This window comes from Pleurodeles waltl, chromosome 2_1 (genome assembly GCF_031143425.1).
Source record: "Pleurodeles waltl isolate 20211129_DDA chromosome 2_1, aPleWal1.hap1.20221129, whole genome shotgun sequence".
In the NCBI taxonomy this organism is placed as follows: Eukaryota; Metazoa; Chordata; class Amphibia; order Caudata; family Salamandridae; genus Pleurodeles; species Pleurodeles waltl.
In genome coordinates, this window is record NC_090438.1 from 739,049,218 (window position 1) to 739,072,877 (window position 23,660).

The following is a 23,660-nucleotide window of genomic DNA, read 5'->3' on the forward strand; positions in this document are numbered from 1 at the left end:
AACCCAACAGTTTTGCCCAACGGGTTTGTGCCAGGACTGGCAGATGCAAGAGCAACTTAACCAGCTGTTCCTTCAGAGATCAAAGTTCCAGAGGCTCCACCTACAACTTCCAGGAATACAGATTTCAATTCTACCCTCAGAGAGGCAGAGGACTCTACAGTCACGGACCCAAGGACTCACAGAGGTGCAAACCACACAGGTAAGCCTTCCTTCTGACCTCCATATTGTAGGGGGTTTGTGGGAGGTGCCAGAAAATGGAAGGACGCTGATGTATAGTTATGCACAGAGCAAGCGTTTTATTGATTTGATATATAATAAGAACAGTTTTTAGGATTGTCTTTGATGGCCTTTTAGTGCTGTTCCTTCTTTATTTGGGTCTTCACGCGTTCTCTCTCGTCTCTCTTTCGTTCGCAGGGTTCACTCAGGAGGAGCATGCAAAAGAAAGAAGAACACAAATAGTGGGTAAGTCGTTCTCCCTTTTTATCCTCTTTTCCTGCTTTCCACCTCCCCCCTCTTTGTTCCCTGCGTTTGTCTGACTAATCTTGTTCATTTCTCCTATTTCTTTTCTTTTCTTTACTTTCCATTTCTTTTCTTTTACTAGTATCTCCTGTTCCTGCTTTCCCTCTGTCTTTTCTTGTAGTTCTTCTCTCTGGTTCCTTCTTTCTTCCTTCCTTTTCTCTCTTCTTCCTCTCTATATTCCTCTCTCTCTTTTCCTCTCTCTCTCTCCTTCTGGCTCAAAGAGGTTAACCGCTCTCCTTCAATTTCTACATTTTTTTTCTTTCTTTCGTTTTAGCTTTTTGGTAGGTGCCGTATGTTTTATTTTTCTTTTACGTTAGTTCGGCCCCTAAATAACAACAAACAAAACAAAACAAAAAAAAAACGAAATCTCCCTCCTATTCACTCGTATCTTGTAGCTGACCTGGTGTGCCAAATCAATACAGAGAGTAATCAATACCGAAGCTGCTTCCAGCGTGGTTTGTTTTTATAATGCATACTAAAAAGAGAAGAAAAAAAACCTTGTTTGGAGGTATCAGGAGCCCAACATGTCAATGTCCATAGACGTTGACCGGATTTAACAAACAAAATGCCGCTCCTGCACCCCTCAGGCACAGATGTAAAACAAACACAATGAAATAAAGGAAAACAGGTCTTGTTTGTAAGCGGGAGGGAAAGTAACTTGTCCCCAAAAAGAAATAAAATAACAATACCACCCAAAACCCTGCACAACCCCCCCCCTCATTCCCGATCCCTTTTATCGTCCCCCTTCCGTACTTGGTGTGGCCACGCTCTCCAGAGCGTGGTCGGATTTAGAGCTGTCCTCATTCTGGCTCCCTGTGATCCGAGACGTCAGCTGGTCGCGTCCCTCTGGCTCGGCCTCGGTGGATCTTCAGAATCCATACTCTGCTTCCCATCTCTCCCACATATGCTGGTTGTGGCTTTTATGAAGCCCTGCCGCCACGGTCCTCCTCTCGGGGTCTCCGGAAACATCCTGTAAGGCTTCCGGGTCAGGTTGCCAATCACGGAAAGGTTCCCCGGGGCCTTCCTCCCACTGATATGTGCCCCCGGGGCACCGAGGGGCAGCTGCTGACGCCCCGTCACAGGGTTGTTTAAGATTATTTCTTGACGAATGGCAATCAATTACAAGTGATCCCTGGGTGCTAAATGTTGTCCAAGATTGTTCAATGGAATTTTATGAAATTCCTTTTCATTGTCATCTTCCTGCCCCACTAAGGTTTTCAAACAAAATTATTTCCTTAGTCTCCAACAAAAATTCAACTCTTCTACACAAACAGGCAATTCAAGACACTCTTCTTCACCCTTTGGGCTTCCTCTTTAGCACCTTGGTGTTTCACAAAGGTCATGAAGCCAGTAATCGCACGTCTCAGCTCGCAGGGTATCCAGTTTATTATTTAATTAGATAAAATCTTTCTTATGGGCCTGAACTCCCAGTCCCTTCAGTCTCATTTGACAATCTACTTGTTCTCTGCTACAAGGTTTGGGTTTTCTCATCAACGGGGAAAAACTTATCCTTATTCCCTCCACACAGATGGAATTTCATTTTTTTTGGTCAATTTGGAGAGTGCAACGCTCCATCTACCCCCTAGCAAACGTCAACTCAATCAAAACGGAAATCTCCCATACTCTCCAAAAGTCTTCCATTTCTCTCAGAGCTCTTGCAGGAATTGTAGGTATTCTGCCCTCATCAATTCAGGCCATCTTTCTAGAACCTCTTCATTATTGAGCTCTCCTCAGTTTAAAAATCAGGAATCTTCGCAAAGGACTAACCTATTCTGACGTTATCCCTTAATATATCATGAATCTGGACTAGAATGTCTATGGTGGATAGACCATTTAGATACGTGGAATGGCAAGACTATTTTCTCTTCGGTCCCAGATCTTGTCTTAGAATCCGATGCAAGTTTGGCAGGATAGGGCAGCTGGTGTGGTCATATCCCGACTGGAGGTACATGGTCCTTGTTGGAGTCACAGCTGCACATGAACTGTTTAGAGATGCTTGCAGGCTCCTTTGCAATCCAAAGTCTGTCAAAAAAAGGGTAAAATGCTCAATTCTTCTAAGCATGGACAATCTCACTGCAGTACAATATATCAATCATCACAGGGGCACCAGGACCAAACCTCTAGAGGAACTGGGGAAAAGTTTTTGGAAGTTTTATCTCAATCACAAGATATCTGTCTGAGCAGAATATCTTTGAGGCTCTCTCAATTCAGTCTCAGATTGGCATTCACGTTACCTGCTCAATTCCAGTGATTGGAAAGTTCATCACTCTATTTTCAGGAAACCTTGGTTCAAATGGGAGCCTTTCCAAATAGATCTATTTGTCTCTAGACTCAACCCTCAGCTTCCACACTTTTACAGTTGGAGACTGGATCTGTTGGCTCCTTCAACAGATGATTTTCTTCAGGACTGGTCTCAAGGCGTCAACTATGCCTTCGCTCCTTTCCTTATGATCAACAGGGTGTTAGCCCAAGTCAGTTGACAGAATGCAACTAGTATTTAGTTGTTCTCTTTTGCCAATCATGTGTACGATACCATCCTTTCCTGAAACTTGCAACAGATTTCCCTTTTCTTCTGCCTTCCTTTCCCAATCTCCTCCTAGGCCCAGAGGGACACAGGCACACCCTTGTACTAGCCAACAACCTCACTCTTTCAGCTTGGAAGGTAACAGGTCACATTAATCTCATCTTAGCATTTCCTCAGAAGCTGCACAATATATCAACAAATTCTGGGCTACAGAAAATGGTGGTTTGTGGGAGTGGCCCATCCAATTAAATGTGATGGATGGTAGTTGCAATAACCAATTACCATCCCATTTTAACCTTGCTGAAAGCTTTCACTGGTTTGGCCTGCCTAGTCCATTCTGCAAAGTGGACTAAGACATCTGCGCTGGTGCGCATGCGCCAGTTGGCAAGCACGGAAAGTTGAGCGGTAACGGCAGACAAGCTCCCAGCCCAATTCTGCAATAATTGGGGTCCTCTGGGAATGCCCACAAATGATACTTAAAAGCTTAAACAGCCCCGGGCATGTACAGTATCAGGCTCTGGCTTCTTGTTTATCAGCAGCTGCCTTTTACCACTTCTCCCTTTCCAAGTCTTCACAGGGTGACGACTTGAAAAGGGAGAGGGTGCAGCATTAGCAAAATGGCCTGACATTGATGGCCATGTGCTCTAAACAGTTACACTGCTCATGTTTCTGATACTCATGGATTCTGTATTGAGCTTTCCAGCAAAGATGTTTTTAGGTGCTGCAGCTGGACCTCATTGAAGGTTCTGTGGACTGTTACTGGAACACTGGACTACAAGAGTACTGGGGTGAGTGGTGTTTATCTCTCCTTCCTGTTGGGTTCACTTTCCCTCCCTTTAACCCATTCCTCTCTTTCTTCTTCCTTTTCCCCACTGTCCTTGGCCCATCGCTCTCTCCTTTTCCCACTATTTTCTCTTATGTGCCCTTCAGTTAATTTCAATATGTTAAATGAAATGCTTCAATTTAAAAGTGTCATTCAGAGAGTCTCCTGAGCTGTGAAACCAAAGCCCGGCAGACAGCTAATCAATCCCTCTTGCCAGGGTGCCTGCTTGCCTGAAAGAAATGCAGATGTGCACTACGAGTTAATCTGTAAGTGTTGAGGGTAATCTGCAAATGTAAAGGTGCTCGGGACTCGGGAGCCGGTACTGGCTTTAATCGATTGAATCGCTCAAACGTATGTGCTGGCAAAGATTTATTCTTTTTGAGCAGTAGTGCAAAGAGTTAACAACTGAGCTTTGAAGTGTGTGCTTTTAATCGTGATTGTATTTATATAGCACCTACTACCCCTGACGCAGTGATGAAGGGACATTTATGTACAAATAAATCATTAAGTAGTCTTGGTATTACTAAAGTCTATATTTTGAAAGCACCATTTTATCTTAAAACCTTTTGAGCATTTTGTAGCAGTCTAATTTATACTGTGTGTAATGCAGGTTTAAAATAATGACTTCCATATTCACAGTGCTTTCTGCCACAGGATGTGACCTCTTAGCACTATAAATAGACAAGTGACTGTTCTCCACTGCACCAACCAAGATTTAATTCTGTGGCTCTCTGGTTACACACAGACCTCTGCAGTGTATTAACTAATAGACTTTCATAATATATTATATATTATAGTGCATTTGCCACTGAGTACTAACTTTTTTTATTTATTGTTCGTTTAAGATGCGTGTTATTTTATATGTAGTTACCTGACAGTGAATATTTTGGTTTTTTTAGCAACACCTTTTGTACAACTGATATTCTGAACTCACATATTTAAAAGTGCTTTCATACATGATAATGAAGACAATTGAGTTTTGGTGATATAAAACATTTGCCTAAGATCAAACAGTTTAAGTAGGGTAGCTGTGACTTATCAATAATTTCTGGATTTTACTCTGTACAAATCAGCCACGAAATGATTATCTATTTCTCTTTCATTATGCTAAGGCTTTGTTCTTAACCTATATGTGCAGTTTTTATATAGTGCAAAATAGGCCCGAAGTAATTTAGCACTTTTATGAGCCCCAATTACATTACACATGGTCACATTCATTTTTTATAGGCACATGTGAGATTACGGCCCTCATTACGACATTGGCAGTAAATACAAAATACCGCCACAGTGACTACTCAAGAGTTGGATCTTTCCTTCATAACCACCATATTCAAACAGCAATGGACTGCATATGCCTGTGTTGATAAATATTTTTAATCTGATTATGTGTATATTCTAGGTATGTATAGTTCTTTAGGAAATATGTGTTGCCACTATGTCATAACAATAAATTACACACATACTCTTTAAACCTGTTTAACAAATGTATATTTTCACACAATTAAATATGTATATGTATATGATTGTATGTGTATATATATATATGTATATATATATATATATTAATGTTTGTGTGTGTATACGTGTGTGTATGCATGTGTTTATGTATGTGTGTGTGTTTATACATATATATGTGTATGTTATTCTATGCTTAACATGTTCATAGGTCATTGCATAGCTCCTAGATAAGTTGTCATATTAGATATTTATGAATCCCTGCTCTTATTTTAAATCACACTGATCAAATGTTTTACTATCATAAGCATTTCAGAATTCAAAAATTGAGGGAAGAAATAAATGTTAGGAAAGTACACTTAATTAATTAACTTCAAATATTACAAATCTTGAAAGTCTGTGTTTATACAATACTACTTTTCTTATATTATTATTCCCATTTTTATATTCCTTGAACATATATTCCCTTACTATGCATTTACATATCTATTTATTTATTACTCTAGTCCTACTGTACTAGAGAAAAATTAAATAAAAATAAATAAAATAAAATCTATAAATAAATTTCAAATTATAAATAAGTAAATTGAACTAAAAAAATAATAATAATAATGAATGAATAAATTACAGAAAATAAAAATAATGATTAAAACAAGTATATATATATATATATGTGTATATATATATATACAATTATAAATACAATTATAAATAAATACAAATAATATAAATGTACTCTCCTGTAAGCTTTACTATGTCTACCCATCACCATATGTCATGTCTCTATCAATCTATCATCCATCCCCTCTCTGACTCATCCCAAACCCATTCTACTACTTTCATTTCCAAAATAACCCTGCCTAAGCTCTTCCCTCCTCTTCCACATGTATCTCACCCAAACCACAGTTTACTACTATGATCTCCCAGCCACCCCTACTAAATTCTCCCTCATTTATCTCACCTTTGACTCATCCAAAATCCCTCCTGCTACTGTGATCTCCTTAACCCTTTCCACAGACTCTTTCCTCCTCCATCTCTCCTTTACGCATCCTAAGCCTCATTCTATTACTCTAAACTCCCAATCAACATTTCTGGATTCTTCCCTCCTCTATCCCTCCATTACTCTAGTCAATCCAGCTAACACTCACATATCCTCTGCTCAAATTAACTCATAATAAAACTAAAACTGTACTCATATTTCCCTATACTAATCCACCACTAATTCCTCTTGGGTTTCGGAGTAGCATGCTACTTGCTGAAAAATGCTTCAACGCCTCGTCAGGGGTAGTAAGCGCTATATAAATACTATTACAATACAATACAATCACAACTACCAATTCAGCCGACACGCACCACAAGCCACACATGCCACCTCATCACACATCACCCCTGCACAACCTACACACACCACACTACACCCATGCCCCCACAAAGGCACCCCAGTTTCACCGATGAGGAGTTGCAGGTCATGGTTGAGGAAATAGTCAGGGTAGAGCCACAGCTGTTTGGAGCACGGGTACAGCAGAAATCCATTGCCAGGAAGACGGAGCTATGGCGGAGGATCGTGGACAGGGTGAACTCTGGGATTACATTCACGCACAAGAGACGACATAAGGAAGAGGTGGAACGACCTATGGGGGAAGGTGTGTTCCATTGCAGCAAGGTACCAGCTTGCTATCCAGAGGATTGGCGGTGGACCCCTACCTCCTCCCTCACAGCTGACAGCATGGGAGGAGCACATTTTGGCAATCCTGCATCCTGAGGGACTCACTGGGGTTGCCGGAGGACTGGTCACTGGTGAGTCAACATTTACTACCTATCACTCCCCCGTACCTGCATGCCATCTCAACCCCCACCCTGACTCCCATCACCCCACTTCATCCCACACAGTGCACCATCACAATCAACACACCTAAATGCCAAGGCCTGCATGCCATATCCACTGCATGCACATACCTTCCAGCCCTGTATGTACACCCACCACCAATGCATGCACAGAATGGAGAACTAACAATCCCACAATTCATCACCATACACAAACAAAGGTGGCAGGGCAACAGCAATAATATAGGAGAAGCTAGGGATGCAGAATATGTCACAGCCATGTAGCTTAATACACAACTTACATCCCCACAGGTGCCCCAGCCAATCTCAGCGGCGAGGAGGTGCCACGGCTACCCAACCCCCCACCAGAAGATGCCCCCAGTGATTAAAGCAACTCTGGAGTTCTGGATCTGGATGAACTCCCTGGCCGATCAGGGACCACTGGTCAGTCGGCTACCCCGGCCCACACCCAGTCCACCTTAGAGCCTCCTCCCTCAGTATCTAACACCACAGCAGCCACCCAACGTCCCCAAACCTCTGTCCCCAGGACATGTCAATCAGAAGTATGCCCACCTGTACAGGGACGCCAGTCCACACTTCACAGGCAAGACAATGAGGGTCCAGAGGCCAGTAGCAGTGGGCACACCATTCAGGGGACACAGGCACAGGAGGCCAGGGACGGTCGCAGGAAAGCTGTGTGCCAGGGGGAGGACAGGCCCAGGGAACCGACTGCCCAAGAGGTACTCACCAATCTCTTGGGGGCATTTCAACAATTCAAGGACAAGATGGGTCAGATGATAAACATGTAGGAAAACCAGCTAGTGCAGGGGGGACACCACCAGGAGATCAAGCAGGAATTGCAGGCCGTGAACACCACCATGGTCTCCATTGCAGGGGTGCTGTGTGACATTGTCAACATCATGAGGGACTACACAGCACACCAGCGGGCCCCTTCCACTAGCCAGTGTACTGACCAGCCCTCCACATCTGCTGCAGCTAGTGGTCAGGAGGCCCTGGCACAGGACCCCCAGGCCACCAGCAACCCACCCCTTGCAGAAGGTGAACCACCCCGCAAACATTCCCTGCGACCCAGACAGACACCAGAGTCATTTGCCAAAACAAAGAACACCGCCAGGAAATGAGGCCCTCCTGAATGTCCCCCATGTGTTCCACTGTGTCACCTTGTCTACTTTGAACTGCCATTGCTCCCCTTCCTATGGCCCCTTGAGCACTGGACCTGTGCTACAAACAGACTGGCCCACTTCACTGGACTATTCTCAACCATCACTCCACTCTATAGCACATCCCATTGTATGCCAATTTTCAATAAACACCCTTGGACACAACTTGAGAAATAGTGCTTTATCTACAGGTAATGTACAATGTATTGAACTGTAATGAACTGCATGATCCTGTGTAAATGTCCAGTAACATGTTGATCCATCCTACAAATGTGTCTCAGCAGTCTGTACACATCACAGCAGTACACTGTTGGAACAACACCAACATCTGCAATAAGGGAAAGCATAGGTGACCGTCAGGTGGGATACAAAGGTAATGACTTGCATTATGCTACAGTCACACAGCACAACACTCAATTGTAGAAATGTTTAGTTCAACAGTCTTACCTGAGTGTAATTGGAAATACTGCAGGATCATATGTAACCTGTTGTCCACATCCTCCTCCTCTTCCTCCTCCTCACTGTCCTCACTGTCCACTGCTGCCACAACTGCATTGTCACCCCCCTCCTCCTGCAGATAGGGCACATGCCGTCTGAGGGCCAAATTGTGCAACATGCAGCACACAACAACAATTCTGCAGACCTTCTCAGGGGAGTAGCATAGGGATCCACCTTACAGATAGAGGCACCTGAACCTAGCCTTCAGGAGCCCGAAGGTCCTTTCAACAATCCTCCTGTTATGCCCATGAGCACCATTGTACCTATTTTTAGCCCCTGTTCTGGGATTTCTAACAGGAGTCCAGAGCCAGGACAGGTTTGGGTAGCCGTACACTGTTAGAAATGGGGTCTTTGGTTGGCAGTCAGGTTACTCCCTCTCCAAGCAAGGACCCTCCCTCTAGTCAGGGTAAGTCACACGCAATAAAAATCATCCTGTGCCCACCCTCTGGTAGCTTGGCACTGAGCAGTCAAGCTTTACTTAGAAGGCAATGTGTAAAGTATTTGTGCAATAAATCATGCAATAACATAGTATAGCACCAGAAAAATACACCACACAGTGTTTAGAAAAATATATAATATTTATCTGATAAGATGCAGGTCAAAACGATTACAATGCAATAAGTATATGTTGAGATATCACTGTTAAAGTGATATAAAGTGTCTTTAGTCTTTTTAAAGCAATAATTGTCTCTTTCATGCACAAAGTACCTGGTTCGCGTAAAAAATCTGCGCAAAGAACCGCAGAGGAGAAGATGTGTGGAAAACAAGAAGGTGTGCGTCGATTTCTCGGGGCGCACATGGCGATGCGTTGTTTAGTTTTTACGCAGGGACGGCTGTGCATCGATTTCCGGCGCTCGGTCGTGGATCATCTTCGGGTTGCAGGGTTTTCGGATGCCCCAGGGATGATGCGTGGATTTCCGGGAACAGGACAGGACAAGATGGGTCACAGTCACATCCTCACTCACACCTGCATGCACGTCATCAACAGTTCAAGAACCTGCCACCTGCACAGCCTTGCCCACAGTCACCACAACAGCAGTCCCGCATACATGCACCACACACACCACATGCGCAGTCACCACCACCTCATGCAGCACACCTACCTCACTTGCAGACACCACCACAACATCCATCAACATATCATGTTTGTCGTCCTTCACCCTGTCTGCCCCCTCCACAAACACACAAAACACACAAATGCTCGCACTCAGACCCCCAACAGCCCTCCACCTCACACACGCACACTGTCCATTAACCTGCACCCAAGTCCAGCATACCTCCCCCTCCTACAGCCACTCCCTCTATCTCCACTCCTATCCCTCCTCCCACATCCAACCCCAGTGGCCCTAAGAAGCTTTTCCTTGACCTCTTCCCTCCCCCTCCTCCCTCCCTTTCCTGCCCATAAGTGGAAGATTCGATCTCCCAGCCCAGTACCTCAAGCACCCAGACTGACACTGCTCCACCCCCAAAGTCTCCAGTTGCCACTAAGGGGCACATAAGTGCGACGCCGCCTCCCAGCACCAAGGACACTCCTCCCCCCTAAAATGGAGGACTAAAGTGCTGCCCCCTCCCAAACAAAATCCCAAGCACATGGAGCCACCTCCAAAACCCAGGGCCAAGGAAGCCCGACCCAGATCCAAGGCCAAGGAGGCCCCACCCAAACCCAAGGCCAAGGAGGCCCCACCCAAATCCAACCCCCAGGAAGCTCCATCCAGATCCAAGCCCCAGGAGGCTCCACCCAAATCCAAGAACAAGGAGGCCCCACCCAAATCCAAGGACAAGGAGGCCCCTCACAAAACTGTGCCCAAGGAGCCCCATCCCGAACCAGAGGCCAAGGAACCCCCTGGGCAGGGAGCCCCCTCCAGGACCAGTGGGCAGGAAGCCCCCTCAGTGACCAGTGGGCAGGGAGCCCCCTCAGTGACCAGTGGGCAAGGAGCCCCCTCAGTGACCAGTGGGAAGGAGTCCCATTCAGAACTAGTGGGCAGTGAGTCCCCTTCAGAACCAGTGGGCAGGGAGCTCCCTCAGTGACTAGTTGGCAAGAAGCCCCCTCCAGAACCAGTGGGAAGGCAAACCCCTCCAGAACCAGTGGACAGGGAGCCCCCTCCAGAACCAGTGGGCAAGGGGCCCCCTCCAGAGCCAGTGGGCAAGGAGCCCCCTCAGTGACCAGTGGGCAAGGAGTCCCATCCAGTACCAGTGGGCAAGGAGCCCCATCCAGAACCAGTGGGCAGGGAGCCCCCTCCAGAACCAGTGGGCAAGGAACCCCCTCCAGAACCAGTGGGCAAGGAGCCCCCTCCAGAACCAGTGGGCAAGGAGCCCCCTCCAGAACCTGTGGGCAGGGAGCCCCCTCCAGAACCAGTGGGCAGGGAGCCCCCTCCAGAACCAGTGGGCAGGGAGCCCCCTCAGTGACCAGTGGGCAGTGAGCCCCCTCCAGAACCAGTGGGCAGGGAGCCCCCTCCAGAACTAGTGGGCAGGGAGCCCCCTCCAGAACCAGTGGGCAGGTAGCCCCCTCAGTGACCAGTGGGCAAGGAGCCCCCTCCAGAACCAGTGGGGCAAGGAGCCCCCTCCAGAACAAGTGGGCAAGGATCCCCCTCCCAATGATATGCCCCCCCACGCACCCCTCCCCCCTGAGGTGCCTGCCCATTTCCAACATGAAGCCCCTGAACAGTACTGTGCCCAAGGAGCCCCATCCCGAACCAGAGGCCAAGGAACCCCCTGGGCAGGGAGCCCCCTCCAGGACCAGTGGGCAGAAGCCCCCTCCAGAACCAGTGGGCAAGGAGTCCCCTCAGTGACCAGTGGGCAGGGAGCCCCCTCAGTGACCAGTGGGAAGGAGTCCCATTCAGAACCAGTGGGCAGTGAGTCCCCTTCAGAACCAGTGGGCAGGGAGCCCCCTCAGTGACCAGTGGGCAAGAAGCCCCCTCCAGAAATCAGTGGGAAGGGAAACCCCTCCAGAACCAGTGGACAGGGCGCCCCCTCCAGAACCAGTGGGCGGGGTCCCTCTCAGTACCCAGTGGGCACGGAGCCCCCTTCAGAACCAGTGGGCAAGGAGCCCCCTCCAGAACCAGTGGGCAAGGAGCCCCCTCCAGAACCTGTGGGCAGGGAGTCCCCTCCAGAACCAGTGGGCAGGGAGCCCCCTCCAGAACCAGGGGGCAGTGGACAGGGAGCCCCCTCAGTGGGCAGTGAGCCCCCTCCAGAACCAGTGGGCAGGGAGCCCCCTCCAGAACCAGTGGGCAGGGAGCCCCCTCAGTGACCAGTGGGAAAGGAGCCCCCTCCAGAACCAGTGGGGCAAGGAACCCCCTCCAGAACCAGCGGGCAAGGATCCCCCTCCCAATGATATGCCCCCCCACGCACCCCTCCCCCCTGAGGTGCCTACCCATTTCCAACATGATGCCCCTGAACAGTAGAGTTCTGATGTTCTCAGGAGTCAAGTTGGGGCTTGGACTTTGCCCTGTGGGCATTTGTGACTTTGGACTGGCTTTTGGGCCTGCATGTATGTATATATATATATGCAGTTGTGTATGTTTTTGCATTTTGAATATTGATCCAACAGGAACACAGTGGGTTGGAACAGTGTATGTGTCCTGGCTTTCTTTGCTTCAGGGTTCTGTTACTGTTGTTTTACTTTGCAGATGGTTCTGGGTGTGCTGTGTGTGTGTATGGTGGGTGTTGTGCGTGTGTGTATTACTCTCCCCTCCCTGTCTCCTTCCCTTGTGTCCCTGGAGGTGAGTGTCTCCTTTTATATGATGTGTTTCCGTTAGGCGTTTGGTGTTGTTGCTACCGCCCCTGAAATCCTGGCGGTGTGCTATATTATAATATGGTGGGTGGATCCTTGTCTTCCGTCTGCCTGTAGGTGGCTACTGCAGTGATCAGTGTTTGTATCGTGCTGGCGGTTGGTGTGATGCAATGGCTGTCTATGGGAGGGATCACCGCCATGGTAATTTATTTGGCGGTCATTACCGCCAGCCTGTCGGCGGTGATACCGCCACGGTTACCCGGGCGGTAACTGACCGCCAAGGTCATAATGACCACCTAAGTGATTTGGGCAGAATCACAGGATAGTCATGCTAAGATTTAAACCTGGTTCCCCAGTTCCTAGTTCCGCAGCTCTGGTCGTAACACCACATTCTGGGTAGAGGGTGGATAACAGGCTGAAGCCATAATAAGAACTTTATGTTTTTTCCATTTATCAGAAAAATGCACCAAAATACACCAATTTTCAAAACTTTTCTCAGAGGAGGACCCTTATGAACCCTCCCCCATAAACATCAGCCTCACTCATGCTACAATTCATTCACTGGTTTACGTCGCAAATTTCACGAGCTGCAGCTGGCTCCAGGTACTACTAAGGCTTACAAATCAGCCTGGTCTGTTTGGTCAGGCTGGTGTGTGGGAAAATCTATTAATCCCTTTTGAGCAGATATCATCCTAATTGGTATATTTCTTAGTTTCATTAGCCAGTGAGGACAAAACCTGCTGCATAGTCAATATGTATCGTTCAGCAATTTCAGCAAACAATCCCCATGTCAATGGAAAACCAGTCGAAGAACACCCACTCGTTTGTCATCTGTTAAAGGGGCTAAGCTTTTCGAATCCTTCTCTTCCTAAGTACAGTCAATTGTGGAATATTAATTTGGTCTTACAAATGTTTATTTCTTGGCATGACAATGTTTTTCTCTCTCTAAAATGCCTTCTGCCAAGTTAACAATGCCGTTATATTTAATATCTGCGTATTCTGATGTAAAAGTTTTGGATGTTTCAGAATGTTTTTTCACTCCTACAGGTGTTGCTTTCAACATCAAAATTCACAAAACAAATCTAACTACAGTGTGTTTTACCCTTACTCTCCAAATCAGCCTCAATTGTGTGTTGGTAATTGCTTGAAAACATATGACCAAAAGACCAATGATTTCAGAAAATCCTCAGCTACTTAGCTCCTTACTTCCTTAATAAAACCTCACAAAGATGTTTCCTCCCCATCCCTCGCCCATTGGGTTAGTGGGGTTATGTCCATGGCTGGCGCAGATACTTCCATTTTTGGCACCCCCTCTTCCAGAAGTGCAATGGCTTCCGAAGCCTTTTGAGCAGGCTCACAGCTAGGTGACATTCTGGGATTGGCTGATTGGTCAAAAGACAGTACCTTTTGTACCTTCTATTGCAAACCTGTTCATAGTGCCCCTTCTGTGGAGGTTAATATGGTTTAAACAAGCATTATAGGATCCTCTGGTCTTGCTATAAAATGTTTATTTTCCTACTAATCATGAATGAAAGTTTTAATTTTAATAAAGACGCATAGGAAAGCATTATCCCACCACAACAGTTTTATTTATAATGTTGTTTGCCATCCTTATTGTCTACTTCTGTAGCATCACCTTCCACACAGGATTCACGGACGATTTCCCAATGTTACCGGTTCATCTTTCTCAACATCAGGATCTTCAATCCTTTTCCAGGCTGAAATACAGTTACCTATTTCTACTTATAGAATTTTAGACTTTCTCAAGAAATGTTTATCTTTATTTGAGCTGTTTCCTTTGTATCTCTCATTTTCCCTATGTTTCATACTTTTGCATGACTTCTTGCTCAAGAAAAGAGGACTGTTAGCAGTAAAGATAGGTTTATATATACCTCTTAACGTTTTGATTGGTCATTGTTAGAACTAATGTTTTTATTCTACTGGCTTATTGTTTGCTAAGCCTCATGGGACTTGTAGTTTGTTTATCAATCTTGACTGCTGCTATTTAAATAAAGCAAGATTTGAGAAGCATAAAACTCGCCTCTGTGTCTCTAATGAAATTAAGACTTGCCTTCATAATTACTCAGAAAATCTACATTCCAGGGTTAACTGAAGTGACGTCACAAATCAATAGAATCCCTAGACTCATCAGATCAAGGGATAACACTTGTTCATTGCCTCGATAACATCATAAAAATGTTGTATCAATCAGGTGAGAGCAGTTAGTCCTTGTTTTGATGACATCACAAAACGCAGTATCGCTGATGTAAGAAACGAAAACTACAATAACTGTAAAATTAATAAGGTAGCTTAGTTACTAACCATTTTTAACTTGGGTACTGCCCTGCTTTGCCAAACATGCTGCCATGAAATATATTGGGTGAGCAGTCATGGACTGCATCAAGAAGAACACATCTCTAATTCACATCACTCATGAAGCCCTTCCATATGCAAGTGCAGTCCGAAATAAAGTGACAAAGCACTAAGAGACGTATTTATGAGCTCCTTGTGCCAACGTTGGTTCACTTTCTGTGATGCAATGGCGTGTAAACCTGGAAATCCTTGCTAGGAGGCCACGCAAAGCCACTTTGCGCAGCTTTGAATACGCTCATAGATATGGAGTAAGGCAGGGCTCCGTTGCTTTACTCTGCGCAAAGGAGGCATTCCATGGGCATTACAGTGAGTGATCCTTCGCAACACCCATGGATTTTGATGCATCCCCAGATCTACAAGAGTTTATAAACCTGGGAATGCACCAAAACCTTGCGCCTCCCTGGGGGGTGCAACAAAGAGAAATATTTTTATTTCTCCCTGTCTTTTCCTCTTTCTATGTGTGCTGCATTCAGCAGCACACATAGAAAAAGCCTCCCAGGATTTTTGTATGCAGGAAAATGCCCCTTCCTGCACAAAAACAATCCTGCCTACAATGCATACACCCTTGTACCATGGTGCCAGAGTGCCTGCATTGGCGCTAGGCTGTCAAAACAGTGCCAGCACAGTGGGGAAAGAACAGGAATGCATCGTATTGCCTAAACACAGTGCATTCCTGCTCTTTCCCGTTGGCGCAGGGCAGCGCAGCAAGGTGACCTGCTGCACTGCTTTGAGTCAGAAGCCTATAACTATGGGCCTGCATATCCGGGTACAACCACCATATGCCCAGGCTTAATAAACATATAGGGGGTAATTCCGACCCTGGCGGCCGGCGGTATGTTGGCGGTAACACCGCCAACAGGCTGGTGGTGTTCCGCCAGCAATTCTGACCGTGGCGGAAAAGCCACGGTCAGACCGCCGGCCCCTCCACTTTCCCGCCAGGCTTCCGCCTGGCGGGCATAATCGCTGCCCTGGGGATCATGAGTCCCCGACCGCCAGCCTGTCCGTGGCGGTAAACACCGCCATTGAAAGGCTGGTGGTAAGGGGACTGGGGGTGCCCCTGGGGGCCCCTGCACTGCCCATGCACTTGGCATGGGCAGTGCAGGGGCCCCCAGGCATAGCCCCATCGCGCATTTCACTGCCTGAATTTCGGGCAGTGAAATGCGCGACGGGTGCTACTGCACCCGCTGCACATCAACATTGCCGCCGGCTCTATTACGAGCCGGCGGCAATGTTGATGTGCCATTTCCGCTGGGCCAGCGGACGGTAGCGCTGTTACCGTCCGCTGGCCCAGCGGAAATGTCGGAATAGGGAGGCATGAATACCGCAGGCAATGGCGGTATTCTGTCTCCCCCGGCCTCGGCGGTCTGAAAAAAAGACAGCTGAGGTCGGAATGACCACCATAGTGAAGATCATTTGAATATATTAATACAACTCCATCATATGTCCAGACAACACAGGTATGAGTAGATCAGATGTAAATTAACATTTATTAGCTTGCTGAAATATAACTCGGTTGAAAATTCAATTTGATTGCAAGATTTTTTCCTCTCACAATTTTCATCAAGATGTTTCTTTAGTGATAATCAATGTGATGTCACACAGTCTTCTTTCAGCAATGGATCTTGTTTTAAATTATTTTAGCTGATCTGGAGAGGCTAAGTTGCAGATCTCATTTTTCTATTGCAACCTAGGTTCTGTTTGATAGGGGACGTTCATAGGTGACCAAGGAATTAGTTTACATCACCGATGCAACAATTACTAGGATTGTAAATCAGAACCATTGCAGTTGCTCTCTTCCATCCAGAAGTAACTTGTATATATAGGAAGGGCGTGCTCTTTCCTGAGGACTGAGAGCCACCTAACCTTTCACCAGTATCAAAATTGTCAGGGATCCTTTGACTCAATTCAATGGTCCTATATGTTTGTTGTTCTTCAGAAAATGGCTTTTGGTACATATTTATTGTGTTCGATGCGGCTGCTTTACACAGCCCCTACAGCTAGGGTGAAGGTGAATGGAGTTTTCTCAGCCCTCTTCACACTTGACAAGGGCACAAAAAAGGGATGTGCCTTTTTCCAGAATTGTTTTCTTTGCTACTAGAGCACTCAACATGCTGGATTCAGAGGGATGCCCTAATACGAGGTCTATGTTGGACTCCTTCATGGGAGCACATAATATTTCTTCACACTAACGTATGCCTTATATACATTGCATACTTTGAGCCATCTATAGATAGACTCCTTAAAAATGGAGCATTTCAACTAGTATTTTGGAGTCTGTTTTAACTGTGATAGACCAGTGCTCTTTCCACTGTCTTCTTTGGCACTCAGGATATAAATTTCGGCTGTCTGTCAAAATTGATGGAGAGGGATTCAAGAACTTGGGAGAGTATGTTATGAGGAACAGGAAGGATTTCCTGGACCAAAACCTGGTACAGGTGGCGAGTAAGTTCAAAGATGATGTGCAGCAATGACTCTTGCTGCCCGTCATTACTGGATGTAATAACCCTATACAAAATGATTATGCACTCTAAGGTGATTTATGCCCCATACAATTTGCCTGCCTTGGTGCTGGACCACTGTTTATGAGACTGTATGCAATACTCTGAACCTTATTGTTGGACTGAGAAGCACTTAGGTTAGCCGGATCCAAGCACTATAAAGGAAAGTATGATTGGGGCTTTGCACTCTTAAGTGTTTGTAAATATCACTGAGGATGACAATTACTGGTGGTGAACAAGTGGTCCTTCTAATCCGTGCAGGAGCCAAATCTTAGACTTAACAGCCACGTTCTGGGTAACTCTTTTCATCCAGTTCTGATGAATAAGAGAGGAGGGGTTAAACACCTTCCCAAACACATAAGGATGGTAATTTGTATGTGGAGGGCTGCCACAGCTGGGATATACATACCTCCTTACAAGTTACACCCTACTGTAGGCTAGTCACAGTCTGACAGAACTGAAAGGTCTGTCCAGCTTACATAAGTAGGACCTGACTGCGATTACAATACTTGTTGATGTGCGAAACTGTAAAGCTCGATAACCTTTTTAACAACTTCAAAAAGTCAAATTAGTTAACACAGAAGTCTGTAGATACTTTGTTTGAGAAAGTGGAATATTAGCTGAAGTCGGTAGCAGTCTTCTTCAAGTAATAATTACACTATTCGTACTAGGTCCAATTAGACCTCAATCATTTAAACCTGTACCTATGGAAGCTGTAGCACAAAGCAGATAGACTTAGCCCAGGCGCAGCGGTGTAAAGCATTTATCCATATCAAAACAAGTAGAAAACACAATAAAATAAAATTCTCAACCCAGTTTATAAAAATAGAGACATTTGTTATCTTCAAATAGGCATCAAAACAACTAAAATCAGATGTAGGTAACTGGAGACATGATTTTTCAAACTTATTTTAGATGTTTCTAGCTCCAAAATGTGCAGAGCACCAACTGTGGGTATCTGGTCCCGCTAGACCATGTCAAAGTCAAAAGTCAAGGCAAACTGTGCTGGAGCCCGGGTCAGATACAAGGACCAGGTTAGTTCCACTGGAAAGTTTACATTCTGACAGTTAGTGGAGAAAAATCTTTTCTACTAGGTCATTGCGGGTCAGGCTGTAGTCTAGATCCAAAGAAGAGCGTGACGTCCTTAGCTAGCTGGAATGCAGGACCTCAGTAAAAGCCTTGGCTTTGGCAGGAAATTCAAGGCTCTTGACATCTATGACAGAAAAGTTCTGAGTGGGCAAAGTCTGTGCCAAGGAAGATCTCATCAGTGGACAGATAGTCCTGTGGTAGCCTCTGGTTATTTTTCAAAAAAGTTTATAAAAAATGCCAAGTATCCAGTTTTGCAGCTCTTGTAACAGAAGAGAACACTGTATCAAAAGACAAGGGTCCAACACCTTTTGGGCAGTATTTGGGTGTTATGACTCAATCTACCGGAAGCCACCAGTTGGAAATAGTCAGTTGGGCTCAGCAGATGCTTGAGCATCTTGCAGCTTTTTTGTTCCTGAACTTAACAGGATGCTAGCCAACTAGCCCATGGGGTCCACTCTTCTGTCTTGGATTCAAGTGGGAGTAGATCCAGCCCTTTGGGGCTTCTCTCCACAGGTTACACTAAGTGCACTCTTCTACCTGAACTCCAAACATTTCAGCAGGTGCAATCCTTAATCTACCTTCCTCAGGTCGAACAGTGTTCTCTGGAGGAGGTACACAAGGATGCCACTTGTAGGCCTGGCATTACTTGTGGGTAGTGCTGCCAATTACCTCCTTTGGTGTGTTTGTCAACCCAGTGTGCCCGTCAGCCAATGGCTGACACAGGGGAGGGCTTAAAAGAATCCTCCGGTACTAGCACTGGAGGATTGCATTTAGAAAAGAAAAAGCAGGGGGAGACTGAATCACTTCTGCGTCTTTTCCTGTCTGCCTCCCACCAATCTGTGATGTCAGCCCACGAGAACCAAAGTAAGTGCAATAAGTCAAACAATGGTTCTGTGTTACTATTAACCAACATTTGTATTTGTTTGAAAGTGTGCAAACTCCATTAGTAACTTGTATCATAACCAATGTTATTGAAAAGGGATGCAGGACACAATATCTTGTATGATGATTGCTTTCACATCTTTAGTATATGATGTAAAACTATTGTACAAGATACTGTGTCACCCTTTTTTCAATAACATTGGGTATCATACAAGTTAGTAGTTGAGGTTTTACACTTTCAAAGCACATGTAGAAGTGTTGGTGAATGAGTCCCCTAGGACATTTGCTTGGCTTAATACTTTAGGGATCTTAGGCAGTATTCGCCAGCATTTTTGCCTTAGTGTCAGCAGTAGATATGCTTGCTAAGTACCAACTTGCATTCACAAATTGGAAGGAGTTTGATTTAGCACTGTAAGGGGCAGATCTACAAACATTGGGCACTGGGTATGCATCATGAAAGTGACGCAAACCTGTACAAAATGTTTTTTCTATTAAATACTTTCCAGTGGAAAACTTGTTTTGCGCTGGAAAATGATGAAAAATAACACAAAGTAGAGTGAGGTGCGGCTTTGCATTACTTTGCGTCAAAGAGGCTTTACATGGGCATTCCTATGCAACCACCCACCCTTTTTGATGCAAAACCCTATCTACCAAAAATGTGAGACAGGTTATTGTGTAAACAATTAACACCTTTTAAAAATAGGCATTAAAAGGAGACCTTTTGTCAGTTTTCCTTTCTTTACCTACTTTGCATGTCTGCTGCATTGTACAGCACACAGAGAAAGTAGGAAAAGTTTTGGAAGTTGTTTAGGTCTAGTATTTTGTACTGGAAGGATACCCTTCCAGCAAAAAAACAATGCTAGACCCTCGCACACCTACTTGCAGTCACGCGCAAAGGTGTGTGCGTGGAGACGGCAGCTAAAATCAGGGCCGGCGCTAGGAAAAGGGGATGAGAGAGCCATATCTCTGCAGACATGGCGCTCTCCTGTTCCATCCTTCTCGCGCTATGTAGCACGGAGTTTTTGGCTGCTGCACTGCGTTGCCAGGAAGGACGGTAAATCTGCCCCTAAGTATGCTGATGGCGAATGAAAGACATGTTTTCTTGAGCTTCAAGTAGCTAGGGACGGAAGGCATTAGTATTGGTTCACTTGTCAATTATACAGTATTAGTCAGGACTCTGATGATGGCAGAGACATAAACAGGTAAGAAAAGCCTTTGTATGTGTGTTCTCATAAGGATATTACATAGGTAAAAGGCAGATAGTAAAGGTAGTACAGATACACATGCCATGACTTCATCTTTATGAACAGACTCAAACCCATTGACGCTGCACTCTCTGAATTACAGTTGAACATATGGGTAAATGCCTGACCTGATTTCCATGTTCTTCCTCTGTCAGTTGATTTTCAGTTTTCTGTATGATAAGTGCATTACAGTCACAGCACTGCACATAACGGTGGATGGAACGTTTGCTGCTTTCTCAGGGACCACCCTGTGTGTCAAAAACTACCATTCTTCATAGCTTATGACGTTCTCTTGAGGAAACTTTGGCAATATTCCCCAGCATGTTCACCTTAGTTTCAGCAGTAGATATGGTCACTCAGGTTGAAGAATGAGGCCTCGGAGGCATACTCGGACACCCCTAACTTGCATCCACAAACTGGATGGAATTGGATTTACCACAGTGAGTGCACAAAAAATAGATGCATGTAAGACATTTCTTCATGAGCTATATGGTTGTCATGAGAGCCTGTAGTAAAGGTTCACTAGGCATGTATTAGGTAATGTTCAGAAAGAAGGAGGTGATTACTTGAGAGGTGGTAAAATATAGTCAAACTGATTCCGTCCTGTGGTTTATGAATGTGATGCGGTCTTGCATGGTGGTGGAATGTTGATGTGAGTGCACTGATCGGTTGGAGTTGGCCTGCAACAGGCGGTATGAAATCTTGTGTGTGGTGCGTGAAATGAGTGTGAATGGACCATATAGCTTTTGGTGCCTTTATGTAGCTTTATGGCTCATCGTCAGATGTCTTGGTTTAAATATTCAGATACTTTGATAAGTATTTGCACTTTGAAGCCATCATTTCTGGAGGTGCTAAGACCAACCAGTGAAAGTGGCGGATTGACTTTAAAAAATAAGTACCCGACTAATATCTGTGGCAGTAAGGTGTCTCTTACTAAGAAATCCTTTTATCTCATTATAGGAACTGTAGATTTTGGGCCGTAGCTCAGCCAGCTCCTAGGCAAACCTGTACATTTCTTAAAACTAGACACCAAGGGAAGTCCACGGGTGTATGAATTGTGTGGCTCTAACCAGGTAATATCACCCAGAAGCCTTAGTAAACATCAAACTTTGATAAGAAGCATACATTTTCATCCAATCTTTATGACAGAAAGACATGGAATCAGTGTGGAGCCACAGGTTTCCTACCACCTTGAGTTCCCACATGTCTTCAGATAAGAACGATACTCCACTTGCGTGGATGGCCCTAGCGAAAAGGACAGAAAATGCCCTAACTCGCTATGTTGATTGATAAGCAAATGGGGTAGGTGCGGTATTTGGGGCTGTGCTGTGGCCCTACCTAAGCAAACCTAAAAACCACAAACATTTTTGAAAACTAGACAACCAAGGGAGACTGGGGTGTTGTGCCTTGCATAGATCCCACGAAGTTTTCTTCCCCACAATGCTCTACAAACCTCAAACTCTGACTGCCATTACATTTTTTATTTTATTTTTATAAACACTTTTTATTGATTTTTGAAGAAAAAGGAAAAGGAAACACCAGGTAAGACACATCATATTACAAAAGAAGGATTCATGACATGCAGATGGCCGTATAACTTGAGATATAACCCCAAGAAACTGAATTAGTCCACACTCGCCAACCCCAAGTCCCTTATGTTCCTGGACGTTGATGGTAGAAGACACAGCCATTTATCACACACCTTTGTGGATTTGCGAGGACATCTCCTTGCCTCGTAGACAGTTTTTTCCTGTCTAGCACACCAGTCAACCCATTGCTTACATTTCAGAAGGGACGGCCTATTGGACGAGCTCCAATTGATTGCAATGACTCGTTTTGCCACCCTCAGTGCAGTTCCCATCAAAGTTCTTTCTACCCGCGACCCCTCTGCTCCCTCCGTCACACCCAAAAAAACGAATGCCGGAGACAGTTGTTGTCCCAACCCAACTACTGCATGCAGCTCTCAAAAAATCTTCTTCCAATAGAGTGCAATTCAGGGACATCCCCATACCATGTGAAAAAAGTCTGCGCAGTCCCTCCGAGCACCTAGAGCAGTGGCGGGAGGACCGGAGTCCTGCCTGATGCACTTCCATTAGACAGAGGTATGACCCATACAGGAAGTACAATTGTATCAATCGCAATCTGGACGATATAGATATTAGCCATGGCGCCATCAAAGCATGTTGCCAGTCCGTTTCCTCCAGTGGACCCAGCTAGCCCTCCAAGCAATCCCTAAGGTAATCCAGGTCACCCTGGACATTGTTGATTAGCATTCCATATAGCTGGGATACACCCCCTTTCCCTAGAGTCCCCATAAGCAACTTGGCCTCCAGGGGGCTATGTTCCGTCAGCATTTCAGCGTGTGTATGTGAAGGGCGTGATGAAGATGGAGATATTTATAAAATTGTGTGTGGGCAAATTGATGGGTGTTTTGCAGGTCCCGAAAGGTTCTCATGGACCCCTGACATCACTTATTTACATTTCATTTCTGTGATGGAAAGTTCCAGCATCCACAGGAACCTACAAAATTCCTACCACTCTGCATTAACCCACTTGTGATGATAAAAATGCTACCCTACTTGTGTGGTTGGGCCTAGTGCCCGCTACAGGAACAGCTCAAACCAAGGTCAAGTGTAACCCTCACCAGGGGACTCCCATTGACTTTGGTTTGATCCTTTTCTGTCATTACCACTAAGCCTACCTACACAAGTGAGGTACCATTTTTGTCGGGACACTTGGAGAAATGCCACATCAGAGGACCTTTGGAGCCACCTGTAGATTCCAGAACTTTCCATCTCTGAAATGTGAGGAAAATGTGTTTTTTTTACTTAAAGTTTGAGGTTTGCGAGGGATTCTGGGCAAAAAAACATGATGAGACCCATGCCAGTCAGCCCACCCTGGATACCTCTAGGTGTCTAGTTTAAAAAAATGTACAGGTTGGCTAGGTTTCCCTAGGTGTCAGCAGAGCCAGGGCCCAAAATCTAGAGCTACCCATATTGGGAAAAAAGGGTCAGTTTTCA

The 23,660-nt window shown here is 45.4% G+C and overlaps 1 long non-coding RNA gene across 1 annotated transcript; it reads right to left on the minus strand.

The window, feature by feature from the left end:
* Positions 1-271: 271 nt before the first annotated feature.
* LOC138268096 (uncharacterized) lies at positions 272-1,497 on the minus strand. Its single transcript, XR_011199924.1, has 2 exons — positions 1,273-1,497; positions 272-420 (listed from the first exon to the last, which is right to left on the minus strand). It is a non-coding gene; the product is annotated as an uncharacterized lncRNA (long non-coding RNA).
* Between the last annotated feature and the right edge of the window lie 22,163 nt (positions 1,498-23,660).